This window comes from Triticum urartu, chromosome 6A (assembly GCF_056163025.1).
Source record: "Triticum urartu cultivar PI428250 chromosome 6A, HENAU_Tu73, whole genome shotgun sequence".
In the NCBI taxonomy this organism is placed as follows: domain Eukaryota; kingdom Viridiplantae; phylum Streptophyta; class Magnoliopsida; order Poales; family Poaceae; genus Triticum; species Triticum urartu.
Window position 1 is genome coordinate 366,435,823 of NC_141878.1, and position 20,067 is coordinate 366,455,889.

Consider the following 20,067-nt stretch of genomic DNA (forward strand, 5'->3'; position numbering starts at 1 on the left):
TGACGTTGCTACGGATGCAGCTAAGCAGGAGAAGTTTCTGGAAGGACTGAATGATGAGTTGAGTATGCAGTTGATGGTAGCCACCTTCAACAACTACCAGGAGTTGGTAGACCGTGCTCTTATGATTGAAGGGAAGCAGCAGCAAATTGAGAACCGCAAGAGGAAGTATGGACAAGGAAAGTATAATTCAGGAGCTTAGCAGAAGCCACGTTTTACCCCTAGGCCAGCAGGACATTTTCAGCATACCCATGGAGTAGGTAGCTCGCACAATCACAATGGCACCAAGAATGGTAATGGGAATGGAGGAAGCAATGGACAGAACTTCAACACACCATCAACCCCAGCCAAGAAGGACTTGAGCCACGTCACTTGCTATAAGTGTTCGAAGCCAGGACATTATGCAAATGAATGTCCTGAAGGCCAAAATGGCAATGGAAGTTCTGGGAAGAAGCCGAACCCTTTCAACAGGGGACAGGTGAACCACGTTAGCGTGGAGGAGGTTGAAGCTCAGCCCGATGCAGTAATAGGTAAGTTTTTGGTTAAGTCATTTACTACACTCGTTTTTTTGATACTGGTGCATCACATTCATACATCTCAAGGGGATTTGTGGATAAGTATAACCTACCAACCCAAGCCCTTAGGTCACCCATGTTAGTAACCTCGCCAGGAGCAGAGTATGTGGCTAGTCTATGGTGTGATCGGTTACCATTAAGGATTGGTAACTATGTTTTTCCCTCAGACCTAATAGTATTGGAATCTCAAGGATTGGATGTGATATTAGGCATGGATTGGTTATCAAAGTATGAAGGGAATATTGAGTGTGCTAGTAAGTCAATTTTGCTTACCACACCAGAAGGGAGAAGGATCAAGTATGTATCCCGGCATGTACCAAAGAGGACACAAGTAAATTGCCTAACAGGAGTTGTGGAGGAGGAAGTACCAGTGGTAAAGGATTTCCCTGATGTATTTCCCGAAGAGTTGCTAGGCATGCCACCGGATAGAGACATTGAGTTTTGATTGAGCTATTGCCAGGCACTGGGCCAATATCAAAGAGACCATATAGGATGCCAGCAAAGGATTTGGTGGAAATTAAGAAGCAGATTAAGGAGTTACTGGATAAGAGATATATTCGCCCAAGTTCTTCGCCTTGGGGATCGCCAGTACTTCTAGTGGAGAAGAAGGATGGATCGTTAAGAATGGTTGTTGATTATCGAGGATTGAACGAAGTAACGATCAAGAACAAGTACCCACTACCAATGATCAACGATCTGTTTGATCGGTTGCAAGGAGCTAAAGTGTTTTCCAAGATCGATTTGCGATCAGGATACCACCAGTTGAAGATTCGAGAACAGGATATCCCGAAGACAGCTTTTACCACCAGGTATGGGCTGTATGAGTATACCGTTATGTCATTTGATCTGGCTAACGCGCCTGCCTATTTTATGAACATGATGAACAAAGTGTTTATGGAGTTTTTGGATAAGTTCGTCGTAGTGTTCATTGATGATATCCTGGTATATTCGAAGAATGAAGAGGAGCATAAAGAGCATTTGTGTTTGGCACTTGGAAAGCTCAGAGAACATCAATTATATGCCAAGTTTAGCAAATGTGAGTTTTGGTTGAAGGAAGTAGGATTCCTCGGACACGTTATATCTGGAGAAGGTATAGCAGTAGATCCCGCTAAAGTTGAAACCGTGACCAGGTGGGAAGCACCAACAACAGTTGGAGAGATCCGGAGTTTTCTTGGACTCGCAGGATACTACCGTAGATTTATTGAGAATTTCTCAAAGATTGCAAAGCCTATGACGGAGTTGCTGCAGAAGGATACTAAGTTCAAATGGACTGAGGAGTGTGAGGCTAGTTTCCAGGAATTGAAGAAACGCTTGGTTACCTCATCAGTGTTGATTTTGCCAGATCAAACCAAGGATTATGAGGTGTATTGCGACGCTTCACGTCGAGGACTTGGAGCAGTGCTTATGCAGGAAGGGAGAGTTGTTTCATATGCTTCAAGACAACTGAAGCCTCACGAATTGAATTACGCTACGCATGATTTGGAGTTAGCAGCCGTAGTGCATGCATTGAAGACATGGAGACATTTCCTCATTGGAAATCATTGTGAGGTGTACACGGATCACAAGAGTTTGAAGTACATTTTCACGCAGAAGGAGTTGAACCTCAGACAAAGGAGATGGTTGGAGCTTATCAAAGATTATGATATGAAATTGCATTATCATCCCGGGAAGGCTAATGTAGTAGCTGATGCATTAAGCCGCAAGAGCCATGTCAATACGTTAATGACGGGAGAAATACCCAAGGAGTTAGCAGAAAATCTTCGTGAACTATGTTTGGAAATAGTTCCGAGAGGCTATGTAGCAGCGTTGGAAATTCAGTCAACTTTGATGGATAGAATCAGAGAGGCTTAGAAAACTGACAAGGAGATTGCTTCTATAAAAGAGAAAATGAGCCAAGGAAAAGCTAAGGGATTTTGTGAGGATGAGCATGACACCCTATGGTTTGAAGACCGTGTTTATGTACCCAATGACCCGGAGATTAGAAAGTTGATTCTGCAAGAGGCACATGATTCACCGTATTCAATTCACCCAGGAAATACCAAGATGTATTTGGATTTGAAGGATATTTTCTGGTGGACCGGAATGAAGAAGGATATTGCGGAGTATGTAGCAGTTTGTGATGTATGTCAGAGAGTAAAGGCAGAGCATCAGAAGCCAGCAGGATTGTTGCAGCCATTGCCGATACCCGAATGGAAGTGGGATAAGCTAGGCATGGATTTTATCACGGGATTACCAAGGACTCGTTCAGGCTATGACTCGATTTGGGTCGTAGTTGATCGATTGACGAAGGTAGCTCATTTCATCCCAGTAAAGACCACTTACACCAGTGCTAAGTTGGCGAAGATATACATGACCAGGATCGTATGTCTGCATGGAGTTCCGAGGAGTATTGTATCAGATAGAGGAACCCAGTTTACCTCAAAGTTCTGGAAGCAGTTGCATGAGACTTTAGGTACTAGGCTAGAATTTAGTACAGCTTTTCATCCGCAGACAGATGGACAGACCGAGAGAGTCAATCAGATTTTGGAGGATATGTTGAGAGCTTGTGCGCTAGATTATGGATCTAGTTGGGACGATAATTTGCCATATGCAGAGTTCTCTTACAATAATAGCTATCAGACCAGTTTGAAGATGGCCCCTTTCGAAGCTTTGTACGGAAGGAGGTGCAGGACACCGTTGTCATGGGACGAAGTTGGAGACCGTCAGTTGTTTGGACCAGATTTGATTAAGGAGTCTGAACAGAAGGTGAAGTTGATTCGCGATAGGCTCAAGGTAGCCCAGTCCAAGCAGAAGAGCTACACAGATTCTAAATGCAAGGAAACAGTTTACGAAGTCGGAGATAGAGTTTATCTTCGAGTATCCCCACTTCGAGGGATTAAGCGCTTTGGAGTTAAGGGGAAGTTAGCGCCACGATTTGTAGGGCCATATCGAGTTTTGGAGCGTATGGGAGAAGTGGCCTACAAGTTGGAATTGCCAGAAGGACTGACAGGAGTTCATGATGTGTTCCACGTTTCTCAGTTGAAGAAGTGTCACGCGGAGATAGCTGACATACCTTAGAGAGACACAGTGCCATTGGAAGCAATTCAGTTGGATAACAATTTGACCTATGAGGAGAAACCAGTCAAGATTCTCGAGTTTGCCAGCCGAGTCACTCGCAGCAAGGTTATCAAGTTTTGCAAAGTTCAGTGGAGCCACCACACGGAGGATGAAGCCACCTGGGAGCGAGAGGAAGATTTGCTCAAGGACCACCCTCACCTATTTTCTAGCCAACCCGAATCTCGAGGGTGAGATTCATCTTAAGGGGGGTAGGTTTGTAACATCCCAAATTTTCAATTTGGAATGTTATACATTAGGTCATCATGCATATCATATTTTATTTTTCTTTTGGTTTTGATCCTAGAAAATCCTAAGCAACTCAAGGACCCACGGAGAGAGTTGGGGATTTCATTATTTACATATTTGAGTTTTCTCAAATTATGTAAACAGGATCATTTGATTTTATTTATTTTATCATCAATTGTTTCTATTACAAAAATATGAGAGCGGGAATAAAATGACTTTCCCAAAATATAGAAATATTGAGGATTTAATAAAAAAATCAAATAAGATTTATTTCGGAGTTTTTCGGTATTTTATTTGAATTTAGAAAAAATGCGCGTTTTTCAAAATTGCATTTAGGGCCCAAATAAATGTTCACTTTATCGGGCTTGATTTTAGAAACCCGGAAAAATTTATTTCGTGATTTTTGGAGTCCGTTTAGTATTTCTTTTTATTTTTCTTACGAGCGGAATTATTTAAAAAAAACGCGGAACCGACTACGGGCCGTACTCGGCCAGGACACCGCCTGGCCGGGGCCTTTATAATGTGCACCCGAGGCCCGAGCCGAGCCAGCCCATCACCGCCGCCCTAACCCTAGCCGCCGCCGCCCCGCCGCCGACTCGCCGGAGCAGCGCGCCGCCCGAGGTTCGCCGCCGCCTTGTTTTCCGTGCTGTTTTAAAAAAAAATTCTGTTCGTCGTTTTTCTTTTTCGTCGGATTTTTCACGGTTATTTTCTGATCGCGATTTCTGATCCGATTTTCGTTTTAGTATAACTTTTCGCTCGTTTATCGGAATCAGGCGATTCAAGCGCCTGGAGTTTCGTCTCGAAACCCTCTTTCCGAATAATCAACTTAAGCAAGTTTTTGCTACTGTAAAATTTTCCCTAGATCCAGATTACTAGAACGAAGTTGTTTTCTTTCGCCGTTTGATTTCTTTTGCTTCGTTCGATTTGATTCTTTTTGCAAACTAGGGTTCTTAAGTTGAACTTTCTGGTTAGATCTTCTATTTGATTTTCACCTATGCATTAGATGAGTACTTATTGTATGCTTGTTTGTTTGTCTGCGATAGAATACCCGGAGTGCGCCGCCTGTTACGTTGAATCTCTAGGTTTCGCGGATCATCAGCAAGGCAAGTAACACTTTGATCATACCTTTTTCTACAACCCAGTTTTATTGCATTAGATCAATCCTCAAACATTGCATTATTAGGATCTAATTAAACTGTGGGATGGGAAGTAGATGAGGTAGTACCTATTACCTGTTTATTATCAAACCTTTGGGAGTTACTTCTACGTTTGCTTATTATGCCATGCTATGCTAGTAGACGTGGATTGGGTGAGTGAAATCCATGACAGATGTGAGATTGTTAATTAATGGTTTATCTAAGGTGGCAACTTAAACACACATCTGGGTGGATTGAGGCACCTGGGGTTTCCTGGACTTGCCTGTTTTTCTTTTGGACCGCCACCCAGGCTCAAAGGGATCATGAGATTATTCATACTAGAAACTTCCGTGTGCAGCCACAAGCCATTATGGGCTCTGGCATAGTTGACTAAGTTTTGCGAACTCTTACAGTGGTAGACTAGCAGATGTAGGGGATGTAGGTGGTACGGTCTACCCGATCGTAAGGTGCTAGCGCTTCTGAAAGACTATGTCCCGGTCATCCGTCTTCTCAAACACCCTGTAGTGCGAGAAACCAAACGGAGGCGATCGAGTCTTGTGGGGAAAAGTGCGCAAACCTCTGCAGAGTGTAATAAACTAATCATGGTTAGCCGTGTCCCCGGTTATGGACATCTTGAGTATCTAGTACCTGGATTATCATGTGAATCTCAACATGTTACTCTAAAGTTAATTTTGTTGGGTTTTAATGATGTTACTTAATTGGGATTGAGAATGCTGTCAACCATTCTCAATGTTTAACAACCACCCTGATAGTAATTAAATTTATTCCTTTGAAGTAGGGAAAAATTGGCTTTACGCAAAAACTGTAACCATAGAGCTTTCCACCAGCCAAATATGCATATAGTATAGCTGTTGCATTCCATTACTCTCTATGTGTTACCTTGCCAGCATATTCCATGTGCTGACCCGTTTTCGGGCTGCAACGTTAATGTTGCAGACTTTTCAAACAACGATTAAGGAGTTTTTAGGTCGTGGTTCTATACTCAGTGATGCCGTTGGAGTTGATGGACTCACTTATCTTCCAAGCCTTCCGCTGTTATCGTTATTAGATGGCCTTAAGCCATATTTATTGTAATAAGTTCTCTTTTGAGACACTCGATGTAATAAGTGTGTGATTGCTACTCTGCTATAAATCCTCCGAGTACTGTGTGGTGTCAGCATTACTGATCCAGGGATGACACCGGAGCATAGAGATCAGACTGTTTGAGGTCTGGTCGCTACATCTGAGCTCTTGGCACTCTGGCAAATGCATCAGTTGTAGTCTTGCCTCTCCTCTCCTGCATGTCATCCTGAAGTTGTTCCACTGCAGACTGAATCTCTGTTACTTTGACATCCAAGTCACAGAACTTTTATTCCATGATCCTCTCTAAGCTCTGCTGATTCTGAGTGAGGGTGGCCAGTCCTTGCTCAATCCTCAGTGTGGATGCAATCAAGTAAACAAGCTGCTCTTGTTTGGTTTTCAAGAAATACTCAGATGTCTCCTCTTAAGTTGGCATCTTGGCAGCTTTCTCCTTCCTTGCCTGCTCCTTCTTTGCTTGTGCTTGAACTGATGATGGTTCATTCTCATTCATCACAACTTGGTTGTCCTCAAAGTCTGGATGAATAGGCAAGTGTTCCTTGTCCAACAAGTATATGCCTGTACCCATCTTCGAGTTGATTAACTCCTGAATCTGAGGGGCATATCCACAGCTCCTCTTCTGGTCTGCTGCTGTCCTCTTGATTGTTTCAATCATAAGGCTCATGACTTTGAATTTCTGTGGCACGTCAAAGATGTGAAGCAAGTTGATCGCATGGCCCCTGATCATCTTGTGATCTCCAGACTTGGGCAATAGGGTGTGCCTAAGAATCCAGTTGATGGTTGGCAGCCCTGACAGAAGATAGTGTACTGAGCCAAACTTGAACGTATCAAGTGCTTCATTTGGAATCTCCTTGTACATGTTTGACATTGAGTTGTGGTCCATCTTCTTCTTGGCATAAATGTCCAAGTCATCGTCATGCTCTTCTGGGGCATTAATCAGCTGAGCCCATTTAGCAACTGTAGACTAGTACCTCGTACCCTCTGACATCCATACAATCCTGCCATCTGGATAGAAATGGGCTATGGAGTAGAACTGCATGATGAGTTCCTCGTTCCACTTTGTGAGCTTCTGCCCAACAAAGTCCTCTACTCCACATGCCTTGAAGCTGTCCTGCACTCCAGGGTAGTACTCTTCGTTGTCCTTGATGTATTGCCAATCAACCCATCTCATATCACAGACAATTGGCTTCTTGTCTAGCAGCACTGCCTCATAAAAGTCTTGCTGCTCCTTGGTGTGAAACCTGTAGTCAACTGCAGTCCTTCTCCTTGAAGCATACGGGTCTGCTTCTCTCCACTTCCGGAGCCCTGAATCTCTCCTGAGTTTCATATCCTCAGCCACAGGATGAGCATCGTTGTGGTCTGGGATCTTGGGCTTGAGCTTTCTAAGAACATTCTCTTCTTCTTCTGCAGCTTCAGGCACTGGGGCCTTGTTCTTCTCAGTAGCTGGGATGCTTCTTGTGTTCCTATTTGGCTTTGTCTTTGGAGCTGGCTTAGCCTTGGAAGCAGCTGCCCCTGTTCTTATGGCATCACCCATCAGCTTGGGTGCCTTAGGTGCTGGTGCAGCTACCTCTTCTTCTTCCTCCTCATCTTCCATGATGGAAGCCTTGCCAAGCACTCTGGCTACAGTTTTCTTCACCCTTTCTTTCCTCTTCTTGCCTTCAGCAGCAACTGGCTCAATGGGAGTGGGATTTTCAGGAATCTGAGTTGAAGCTCTGGCCTTTGGCATAGGCTGCCTACCTGCTGGCCTTTTGATTTTTAAGCCTGGCTTTGTGCCTTGAGCTGAGCCATATTCCTTCTTGAGCACAACTCTCTTTGATGTGGCTTCCTCTTCCTCTGCCACATAATCTTCATCCTCAGAATCTGAAGTTCTCTTCTTCCTCTGTCTGGTGGTAGCTTTTGGCAAATTGCTTGGGGTACTTCCGCTGCCATCATCTGAAGAGCTGGAGGGACTAGTGCCCTCACTCATCTGCACTTGCTGCTCTGACAAGTTCTAGCTATCACTTTGGTCTGACATGATGCAAACTCTGACTGCTGACCCTGTGAATAGGTTATAGATGAGATAGAGTGGATAAGCATCACAAAATGCAGAGATTTTTGCAAAAGAATAATTCAAAAACTTAGTTTTAGTTTCCCACTGAAAGCATCTCGGATCTACCAATTTCTAAACTCGGTGATACCGAAGCAGTTTTGGCACCTAAACTAGTAAACTCGGCCAGACCGAGTCACAGTTCGGTGGCAGCGAGACTGCTAGGGTTTCACAGAGTTCCAAAATCGGTCACATCGATAATTAATTCTCGGTCAGACCGAGTCTCACTTGTGCAATGGCATAAGCCAAATCGGTGGGACCGAGTTTTTCAACTCGGTGGGTCCGAGATGGTTTCGGCGGAAACCTAACCCTAAAATTTTCGAATTAAACCTAATCTACGAGTTCATTGACTGGATAGACGTTTAACAAACGTGGCAAGAATCATGATGATCACAATGTGCTAAGAATCGGATTGGGGAATAGCACAAAGATCGAGTCCATAACCTAGTTCGGCAGAGACTCGCTACGGCGGCAACGGCGGGGTTGAATTTCCGTTGACGGAGACCAGCGACTGGAGGCGGCTGGCGGCGAGGAGACGATCCGGAGACCAAGTTGGCAGAGCAGGCTATCGCGCGGGCGAAGGGGTTCGGAGAAATTTCCAAAAAATTTCCCGTGACTATATATAGCCCGACCCTGTCGGTGTGACCGAGTGGAACAACTCGGTGGCACCGAGATGCAAAACTGTATACAGTTGTTGCAACTCGGTGTGACCGAATGGTTCAAATCGGTTGCACCGAGATCGAAAACCTAGATCAACTTAATGATCTCGGTAGGACCGAAAGTGGGGTATCGGTCAGACCGAGAATCATAAATAGGTTTTGGAAGTTTAAGTCTATGACGAATCGGGGACTCCGAGCGCTCCTCACACAGAGTGGTTCGAATCTGACTTGATCAAATTTTGTGATGTAGCATGAATAGAGTTTGAGATGAGAAAAGCATAGATAGCTAGAGGAGGTTCTTAGGCATTCTTGTCCATCCACTTGGCAAAAGTAAATAAAACCAAACAATCAAAACAACAAGTGGATGTCCTCGAATGAGTAAAATATGCAACCAACATGCTCACACAATAAGATGGCAAATGAAATATGTGACAAGGCATGCACAACCAATTCTAGCATCTATCAAGCAATTTGCGATGACAAGGTCATCTATATATGAGTATATTGACTTAGGAGTCAAGTGAGAACACTTGATCATAGGTCATACTCATCGTTTAAGCTCAAGTGGGGTTACCACTTTTACATAAAGCATTGTTGTGTTCACATCTTTAGAGTTGCTTTAGCTCAAGTCTTAGAGTAAAGCTCCCCCTAGATGTGATATCCCCCCTTAGAGGGATGAACTAACCTCGGGTTTTGTCGATGATGACTTCATGTAGATGTTGAAGATGTGGATGCTCAATGTTGATGTAGATCACTTGGAGCTATCCATTTGAGTGAATTGCACTTTCAATACCTACATGGGTTAGTCCCACAAGGAACAAACAAGGATATCCATAGACATAGAGTGATGCACACACAAGATGATGTCCATGAAAACTTTTAGGTTACCTTGTCCCTTGTCTTACCAACAAGAGGGTTTCTGACTCCTTGAACTAGTGCAAGATGTGGAAGTTGATTGCACTTGTTCTTGCCAAAATGATAAGAGTGAAGTATGTTGGCGGAGTCACCCTCAAGAACACTCTAGTTCTTCTTCTTTTGGATCCACACCATCTTGATGGGAATCCTTGGAGTTGTAGTCGTACTTGATGAAGTGGAACTTGAAGTAGTCTTGGGAATCCACTTGACTAAGGTCTTAGGAGCTTCTTCAAATGCATCAATTTCCTCTTGAAGCTTGTCCTTGCCTTTTTTGCTTGTAGTCTTGTGGTGGAAGATCATCTTGAGCTTGTGTCCCCTTGAAAGAAGTATCATACTTCTCTTGTTGAGGAACAAACTTTGTCTTGGGGTATTGATCTTCTTCCCACTCAACTCCATTGGCATTGAACTTTCGTTCAAAACCAACACCTTGATTCTTCCGGTGCATTCCTTGCTTGCGCACAATTTCCTCGAATTGCTTACTCCCGGCAAGGCTTTTGTACACTCCTTTCTCTATAATTCCCTTAAATAAGCTATTTTCTTGCTCAAGTGTAACTTGGCTAAGAGAATCATTAGTGGAATCAAGAGAACTACTAGAAGTAACAATATTGGATTTAGCATGATCATTGTTACTGCTAGAGGAAGAATCTTTCTTGTTCTTGTTACTAGACTTGACTTGAGGCATGTAAGTGGATAAGAGTAAATGCTTGGCAATGTAAGAAGAACTTTTCTTGCGGAGATCATCATTGATTGCTTTTAAGAACTCATGCTCTTGCTCAAGATTGAGCTTTTCAAAGCATAATTTCTCATGAGCTCTTAAAAGTTCTCGATGATCTTCGAAGATAATTTCATGAGCTAACTTAAGAGTGTTTAGTTCTTTAGTTAGAGCCTCAATCTTCTCCTTATCATTGTCATTCGTTTTATCTTGATTAGCATGATTAATTGACGTTTCATCATAGTATTCATCACTAGAGTTGTCAACAAGCAAATCATCACCTAACAAGTCATCTTCATCACTATTGAAATCAACATACTCGGGGTGTGTTACCTTAGGACCTTTGGCCATGAAGCATCTTCCAATTCCTTCATTTGGTGAGTCAAATATGTCGTAGGAGTTGGTTGACACAAGTGCTAGACCGGCAACACCTTCATCTTGAGTATCTTCGGAGTCGGAGTGATAACTTCTCTCGGAGTGGCTGTCGGAGTCGGAGCCGGATACCCATTCACCAACATGCGCTTGATGTCTTCGTTTTGTGTAGCTCCTTGATGATTTTTCCTTCCTTTCCGAATCCTTGCTTCTCCGTGAGTATCTTCGTTCATAACGATCATCTCTACTCCTTCTCTCTCTTGGTGGTGATTCTTTGCTTCTTCCTTTTGGAGAATCTTCTCTTCTCTTGTAGGGAGCCGTACACTCATTGGAATAGTGTCCGGGTCTTCCACAACTGTAGCAGTTTCGCTCTCGACTAGAAGATATTTTGTCATTGTAGGACCTTGACTTGAAGCTTCTATCTTTGCTTCTACTCTTGTAGAACTTGTTGAAGTTCTTCACCATTAAGCTCAATTCTTCATTGAAGTTTTGTTTCTCACTTGATGATGTAGGGGCTTCACATGAGGCTTTGTAGGCACCACTTGATTTGTTGTGAAGTTCCTCTTTATCCTTAAGTTACATCTCATGAGCAACAATTCTTCCAATCACCTCCGTTGGCTTGAGATCTTTGTAATTGGGCATCATTTGGATCAATGTGCACACGGTATCATATTTTCCATCCAAGGCTCTTAGAATCTTCTTGATGATGAATCTATCGGTCATCTCTTCACTTCCTAAGCCGGCAATCTCATTTGTGATGAGAGCAAGCCTAGAGTACATTTCAGCGACACCTTCACCATCCTTCATTTTGAACTTGTCAAGTTGACTTTGAAGCACATCCAACTTGGATTCCTTGACGGAGTCGGTACCTTCGTGCATATCAATCAAAGTGTCCCAAATTTCCTTTGCATTCTCAAGACGGTTGATTTTGTTGAATTCTTCGGGGCAAAATCCGTTGAAGAGAATATCACAAGCTTGAGCATTGTATTGCAACATCTTCAACTCATCCGCGGTAGCTTCACGGTTTGGTTCTTTCCCATCAAAGAAGTCACCTTGCAAACCAACACACGCAATAGCCCAAACGGCGAGGTTATGTCCAAGAATATGCATTTTCATTTTATGCTTACAACTAGCAAAATTAGTACCATCAAAGTAAGGACCTCTACGGTGATAATTTCCCTCGCTAGATGCCATACTCTCCTAGGTTGTGAAACCAAGGCTATGACCACCAAAAGCTATGGAGATCAAAGCAAATGGAGACCAAAGCTATGATACCACTTGTAGGATCGAAAGTATGTCTAGAGGGGGGTGATTAGACTACTTGACCAAATAAAAACTTAACCTTTTCCCAATTTTAGTTCTTGGCAGATTTTAGCTATTGTAGGACAAGTCAAGCAATCATCACACAATTCAAGCAAGCATGCAAAGAGTATATTGGCAGCGGAAAGTAAAGCATGCAACTTGCAAGAATGTAAAGGGAAGGGTTTGGAGAATTCAAACGCAATTGGAGACACGGATGTTTTTCCCGTGGTTCGGATAGGTGGTGCTATCCTACATCCATGTTGATGGAGACTTCAACCCACGAAGGGTAATGGTTGCGCGAGTCCACGGAGGGCTCCACCCACGAAGGGTAATGGTTGCGCGAGTCCACGGAGGGCTCCACCCACGAAGGGTCCACGAAGAAGCAACCACCCACGAAGGGTCCAGAAGAAGCAACCTTGTCTATCCCACCATGGCCATCGCCCACGAAGGACTTGCCTCACTAGCGGTAGATCTTCACGAAGTAGGCGATCTCCTTGCCCTTACAAACTCCTTGGTTCAACTCCACAATCTTGTCAGAGGCTCCCAAGTGACACCTAGCCAATCTAGGAGACACCACTCTCCAAGAAGTAACAAATGGTGTGTTGATGATGAACTCCTTGCTCTTGTGCTTCAAATAATAGTCTCCCCAACACTCAACTCTCTCTCATAGGATTTGGATTTTGTTGAAAGAAGATTTGAGTGGAAAGCAACTTGGGGAAGGCTAGAGATCAAGATTCATATGGTAGGAATGGAATATCTTGGTCTCAACACATGAGTAGGTGGTTCTCTCTCAGAACATATGAGTTGGAATTGTGTATGTGTTCTGATGGCTCTCTCCTCGAATGAAGAGGAGGTGGAGGGGTATATATAGCCTCCACACAAAATCCAACCGTTACACACAGTTTTCCAATCTCGGTGGGACCGAATCAACAAACTCGGTCGGACCGAAAAGGTAAACCTAGTGACCGTTAGAGATTTTCGGTGGGACTGACATGCAACTCGGTAGGACCGATTTGGTTAGGGCTTGGGCATAACGTAATCTCGGTGAGACCGATTACACAAACTCGGTGAGACCGAGTTTGGTAATAAGCTAACCAGAGAGTTGGTCAGGTAAACTCGGTGGGACCGATTTGCTCTTTCGGTGAGACCGAAAAGTTACAAAAAGGAAACAAAGAGTTTACACTGCAATCTCGGTGGGACCGATTCGCTCTTTCGGTGAGACCGAAAAGTTACGAAAGGGAAACAGAGAGTTTGCAATCCTATCTCGGTGAGACCGAGATCCCTATCGGTAGAACCGAATTGCTAGGGTTTGGCAGTGGCTTATGACAAGTGAAACTCGATGGCGCCGGATAGAAAGAATCGGTAGGACCGAGTTTGGCTTAGGGTTTAGGTCATATGTGGATATGGGAAAGTAGTTGAGGGTTTTGGAGCATATCACTAAGCACATGAAGCAAGAGACTCATTAAGCAACACCTCATCCCTCCTTGATAGTATTGGCTTTTCCTAAAGACTCAATGTGATCTTGGATCACTAAAATATAAAATGAAGAGTCTTGAGCTTTTGAGCTTGAGCCAATCCTTTGTCCTTAGCATTTTGAGGGTTCCACTTTCACATCCATGCCATGCCAATCATTGAGCTTTCCTGAAATAGTCATCTTGGCATAGCATTAGCTCAATGAGCTATATGTTGTTATGAATTACCAAAACCACCTAGGGATAGTTGCACTTTCAGCAAGAGTGACAGAAGCTTCAACCTAGCATAGAAATTGATGCATACGGGATTGAAGGGGGGCCAATATATCTTAATGCTATGGTTGGGTTTTACCTTAATGAACGTTAGTAGTTGTGGATTGATAACCCACAAGTATAGGGGATCAATTGTAGCCTCTTTTGATAAGTAAGAGTGTCGAACCCAACGAGGAGCTAAAGGTAGAACAAATATTCCCTCAAGTTCTATCGACCACCGATACAACTCTATGCACGCTTAACGTTCGTTTTACCTAGAACAAGTATGAAACTAGAAGTACTTTGTAGGTTTTTTTGGATAGGTTTGCAAGATAATAAAGAGCGCGTAAATAAAAAGTAGGGGCTGTTTAGATAAAAACACAACTAAGTTAGTTTTAGTAAAGATCGTTTTGCTACGAGAAAGTTATTTGTCCCTAGGCAATCGATAACTAGATCGGTAATCATTATTGCAATTTTATTTGTGGGAGAGGCATAAGCTAACATACTTTCTCTACTTGGATCATATGAACTTATGATTGGAACTCTAGCAAGCATCCGCAACTACTAAAGATCATTAAGGTAAACCCAACCATAGCATTAAAGTATCAAGTCCTCTTTATCCCATACGCAAACAACCTACTTACTCGGGTTTGTGCTTCTATCACTCACGCCACCCATCATAAGCAAATCATGAACATATTGAAAACCCTACAGTGGGAATCCCTCATGCTTGCGCGACACGGAGAGCACCATAGGACAGCACCAATAATAAAACATGCAACTCAAACCAATCACGATCATCAATTAACCCATAGGACAAAACGGATCTTCTCAAACATCATAGGATAGCCATACATCATTGGGAAATAATATATAGCGTTGAGCACCATGTTTACATAGAGATTACAACGGGTAAAAGAGGGGTTACACCGCTGCATAGAGGGGGGAAGAGTTGGTGATGATGGCGGTGAAGTTGTTGGTGAAGGTTGTGGTGATGATGATGGCCCCCGGTGGCACTCCGGCGCCACCGGAAGCGAGGGGGAGAGAGCCCCCTCCTTCTTTTTCTTCCTTGACCTCCTCCCTAGATGGGAGAAGGGTTTCCCCTCTGGTCCTTGGTCTCCATGGCGTGGGAGGGGCGAGCACTACAAAAAAATACACTTCTGTGATGATACGTGTTTGTCACACTAGGTCGTGTTTTTTGTCATGCGTGTACATCCATGATGATTTTATGTCAGAATCAAGATAGTCATACTTGTGCTATCGTAGAAGTTTTCCATGACATTACCAAAATTATCATCACGGAAGTGTCCACTTCCATGACGATAAATCGTGCGTCACAGAAGTGCTTTCGTCAAGGGTGACCGACACGTGGCATCCACCGTAACGGAACACCGTTAAGCTATCGGGTCAGGTTTTAGATCCGATAACCCGTTAACAGCCCCGACCAATGGGGATTTTCCACGTGTAAAATCATCATTGGCTGGAGGAAACACGTGTCGGCTCATCGCTGGGACAGATGTCATCCACTCATTGGACAGAAGGCGCCTATGATACATCGATACGTGGCACGACCCAACAGAGGCCCATTCCTGTGAAAAGGCCAGCCCGTTTGACTTGGTCAAAAGGTGGCGGGCCGGCCCATGGAAAGCCTGTTAACGGCATGTTCGCATATAGCCCATTTACAGCCTACTAACCCAAGGCCCATTACACCCTATTCGAATTAGGCCCAGTAGCGTCATCTGGGTCATCCAATATGATTCCAGCCCGTTTTCACTTCTGGCCCATGTATGGCCCATGACATCTTTCGGCCCATATGAGGCCCTATGTAACTCTTAGCCTATTAACGGCCCATGGTGAAATTGGCCCGTAATGAACAGTGTATCATTTTACACCCATTAATGGCCCGTGGTGAAACTGGCCCGTAAAGAACAGTGTATCACTTTATACCCATTAACGGCCCGTTATTCCGTTGGGCCATTTCCAGCCCATGTTATCTTTCGGCCTTCTCAGAGCCCATTTCTTCTTGGGCTATTTTCCAGCATTCTTTTACTTACGGCCCGTTACTGTCATTTTCTGCTTGTGGGCCAAATTCAGCCCGTGTTTACAGTCGGCCCATTTGTGGTCCATTAATACGTTGGGCCGTTTTCATAGCGTCATCAAATACGGCCTATTAACGATGGCCCGTTATGGTCGGCCCATGAACGGACGATTCCAACTCTAGCCCATTTACGGCCAGAATGCGGTCTGTTTGGCCCATGTTTGGACAATCGATCATACGGCCCGTATAAGGCCCATTGATGATACGGCCCGTAGAAGGCCCATTGTTTATACGGCCCGTAGAAGGCCCATTTTTTCTATGGCCCGTAGAAGGCCCACTGTTTCTACGGCCCGTAGGAGGCCCAGTGTCACTACAGTAAATATTAGCCCATGGTTATTGTGGCCTAGTTTTAAAAAATAGGTTATTGCAGCCACTAGCAAACCGCAGAAAAAGAACTGCACTGACTAAAAGCAAACAAATAAACAAGACAACAAGGAAATAAATAAGCAAGCAACTTACACTAGGCTATCACGGCTATTACACATATTACATCCACTGCGCATCAAAGTTCGCTACCAGTGCAAATATAGGGAACACAGCAGCATATAAACACCGTAGCAAAACAAGTCCAGAACTGAAACCACTTCAGAAGAGCTCAAGAAACAATATCCTGGGTACCCATAATGCTGGCAAGATGCTTAGCAAGCTTATTAACTTTCTCTTGTTTGGCGCTTAAGTCCTCCAGCGCTTGCTGTTGCACCAGAAAGTATGCATCTGAATTCTGCAGGGACTTCCTCAGTCCTTCGGCTTCCTGTCGCATAACATTTGATCGATGTCTTTCAACTTGAAGTTGAGACTCAAGAAGCCGAACTGATTCAGCCAACGAGTTCGAAGAGCTGGTGCCAGCAGTGGTAGCTAGTAACTCGAACACTACATCAAGACAGGACTTTGGGGTTGTCTCAGTGTCTTCAATATAGTTTTTATCAGCTTTCTTGGAGACCAACAGGGATGTCTCACTATCTTGAACCTTATCTGCATTACTTCCTTTACCATTGCATAACAGGGTACTCTTCTCCAATATTTTATCCGCGTTCTAAAAGAGAAACAAACAAACACATCTCAAGTTTACAATGTAGTATATGAAACTCATTTTTGTAAACCAGTTCAGTAGTAAGGTGGACAGGATAACAGCATGAAACAAACATATATCTATGTAGTATGGTCACTGTATGGTCTATATCATTCTAGTTTATGTTGCCAAATCAAGATAGATATAGTTCGAATCATATCTATTTAAGAAAAAGCAGCATAGACAGAATATAAGTGTGGGAAACTACATAGCAATAACAACACTTGTAGTGTGCATGTCATGAGAACATAACTGTTTATTCAATTGAAACTGAAATCAACATAGATCAAGTTACAACAGCAAACAGCCAAACACGTTGAAGAAATAGGTTTAAAACATACCTGTTGCGCCATTGGAGTTTCAATTGCATCCTTCAAATTTGAAATTAGTTGGTATCAATAAATACAGTGATGCAAGAGCAAAGTAGTATGAACCATAGCTACAGAACCTGACCTGAGAACAATTCTTCTTCTGCTTTAAGCGTTGACTTCGGGTTCGGAGTGGTGGTCCTCGTGATTTGGGCACTGCAGTTGCCTTACTAATTGCTCGTGTTTGGGTGCTCTGTGGTGGAGACGGTGCTGTGTCAACGGCAACTGGGTGTCTATCTGCTGGGGTTGGGGTTAGAAGGGGTGTAGCTGGTTCTCTGTCCAACTGGGTAGGGGTACAATCTGCATGAGTGTGGGTTATGTGTGGTGGGGCTGGTTCTTGGGCAAGTACAACCGTGGTTCTATCTGCATTGACAGGTAGCACGATCTTTTCTGAAGACCGTGTTTTTACTCCCACAGGTACTGCCATCACTCCCTCCAATTGAAATGGCTGATAAACAAGAAAAGTAATTAAATGTACAGACATTGTAAGATAGACAAGTGCAATGGATAGTAGGGAAGAAAACAGGGCATGAAATAATTCACATTTATGTTATCTAAGAAAACAGAATAGCAGGACATAATTTCACATATATGATGGCTAATTAAACAGGATAGCATGACACAATTTTCACATGTATGATGGCTAACTAAATAGGATAGAATGACATACTTCAAAATATAATGATATGTAAACAGGATGACATGATATAACTATACGATGTGTCTACTAAAGTGGTTGGCATGCCATAAATCACAAACATGCCGTCGATGGAAACATGATGGCATGATATAATTCACGGATAGAATGACATAATTTAAAATATGATGACTATGTAAACAGGATGAGATGATATAACTATATTATGTCTTTAGAAAATGGGTTGGCATGCAATAATTCAAATACATGCTGTCTATGTAAACATCATGGCATGACATAATTCAAATATGTGATTTATATACTAAGGAAATATATGATTTATATACTAAGGAAGTGAGCAGAGGGCAATCGCATATATGATGTGTCAACTAAGGAGATGGCATTCAATATTGTGTATATGATGTAAAAACTAAGCATTGCAATACAACATATGCATTATATGAGTAATATAACCCTGCCAAGTTTGAGCATACACCTCAGGGGGATAATAGGACTGGTCATCTGCCTCTAAATCCTCCTCTGAAGAGCTATCTGTAACCAACAAGATATCTGCTTCCGCAGGTAGCATTGTTTGCTCTGAAGACCTTGTTTTCACTCCAGATTTCTCCATCACCAATTCAAATGGCTGATGCACAGGAAGAGCGGTTGAATATACAAACATTGTCGACAAAAGCAATGAGAAATACAAAAAAGGACGGCATGATATAATTCACATATATGACGCTTGCCTAAACAGCATGGCATTGCATAATTCACATACATAATGCCTTGCAACAAGATAAGATTACATAATTCACATATATAATGTCTTGCAACAAGATGGCATTGCATAATTCACATATATGGTAATTAGACACTAAAAAGGTGGCATTCACACAAAGCATGTCTAAACTAAGCAAATGACATAGCAATGCAAGATACCATACGCATGATATGAGCAACATAACCCCGCCAAGTTAGGGCATGCACCTCGGGGGGGAATATGACTAGTCATCTGTCTCTAAATCCTCCTCTGAGGAGCTATCGGTAACCAGCAAGACATGCGCTTCATCAGATAGCATTTTCTGCTCTGAAGACCTTGTTTCCACTCCATATTTTTCCATGACCGTGACGAATGGCTGATGCACAGGAAGAGTAATTGAATGTACTAAAATTGTTGACAAATTTAACACGTAATAAAAAATGATGGCATGATATAATTCACATATAAGATGACTGGCTAACCAGGGTGGCATTGCAAAATTCACATATATGATGCCTGGCTAGACAAGATGGCATTGCATGATTCACATATACGATAAAGAAACTAAACAGATGGCATTGACACAAAGCATGTCTAAACTAAGCAGATGGCATCTTTAATGTATACGGTAAGCAATGCAAGGCACCATATGCATGATATTACCAACATCAGCATGCCAATTTAGAGCGAAGACCTCATGGGGTAAATAGGAGTGGTCTTCTCCTTCTGAATCCCCCTCAGAACAGTTATCTTCCTCTTGATTATGATACGAAATGGGTGGAGGGGGGCTGCCTTTGCGCCCACCATGGAACGACGTCTGCATGAAATTTTATTGCCACGCAAGGCTTGTCTCTTTTGCTCTACATGACCAGTTCCATTGTGTCCAATAACTGGCATGCATAGGAATAAAACATAGTGAGATTATGTAAGGAGTGCATGCACAAATCCAGAGTGATGGTAGCAAACTGTGGATAGACCCAAAACCAATGATAGCAGGCAGATAATAGCTTTAGTTAAAAAATACAGATAACGGCTCCTTTAATGTTTGTTTGCACCCAACATGAAACTCATAGTAGACACCGGAGATTAACCAGATAGTAGACAGATGTACTGATTGCTGCCCCAATATGTACCCCACAACCATTTAAAAACTCAAGTTTCAGCATTAGTTTGGACCTGACTCGGAGTCTAATAGGTGAACACGACGATAATGT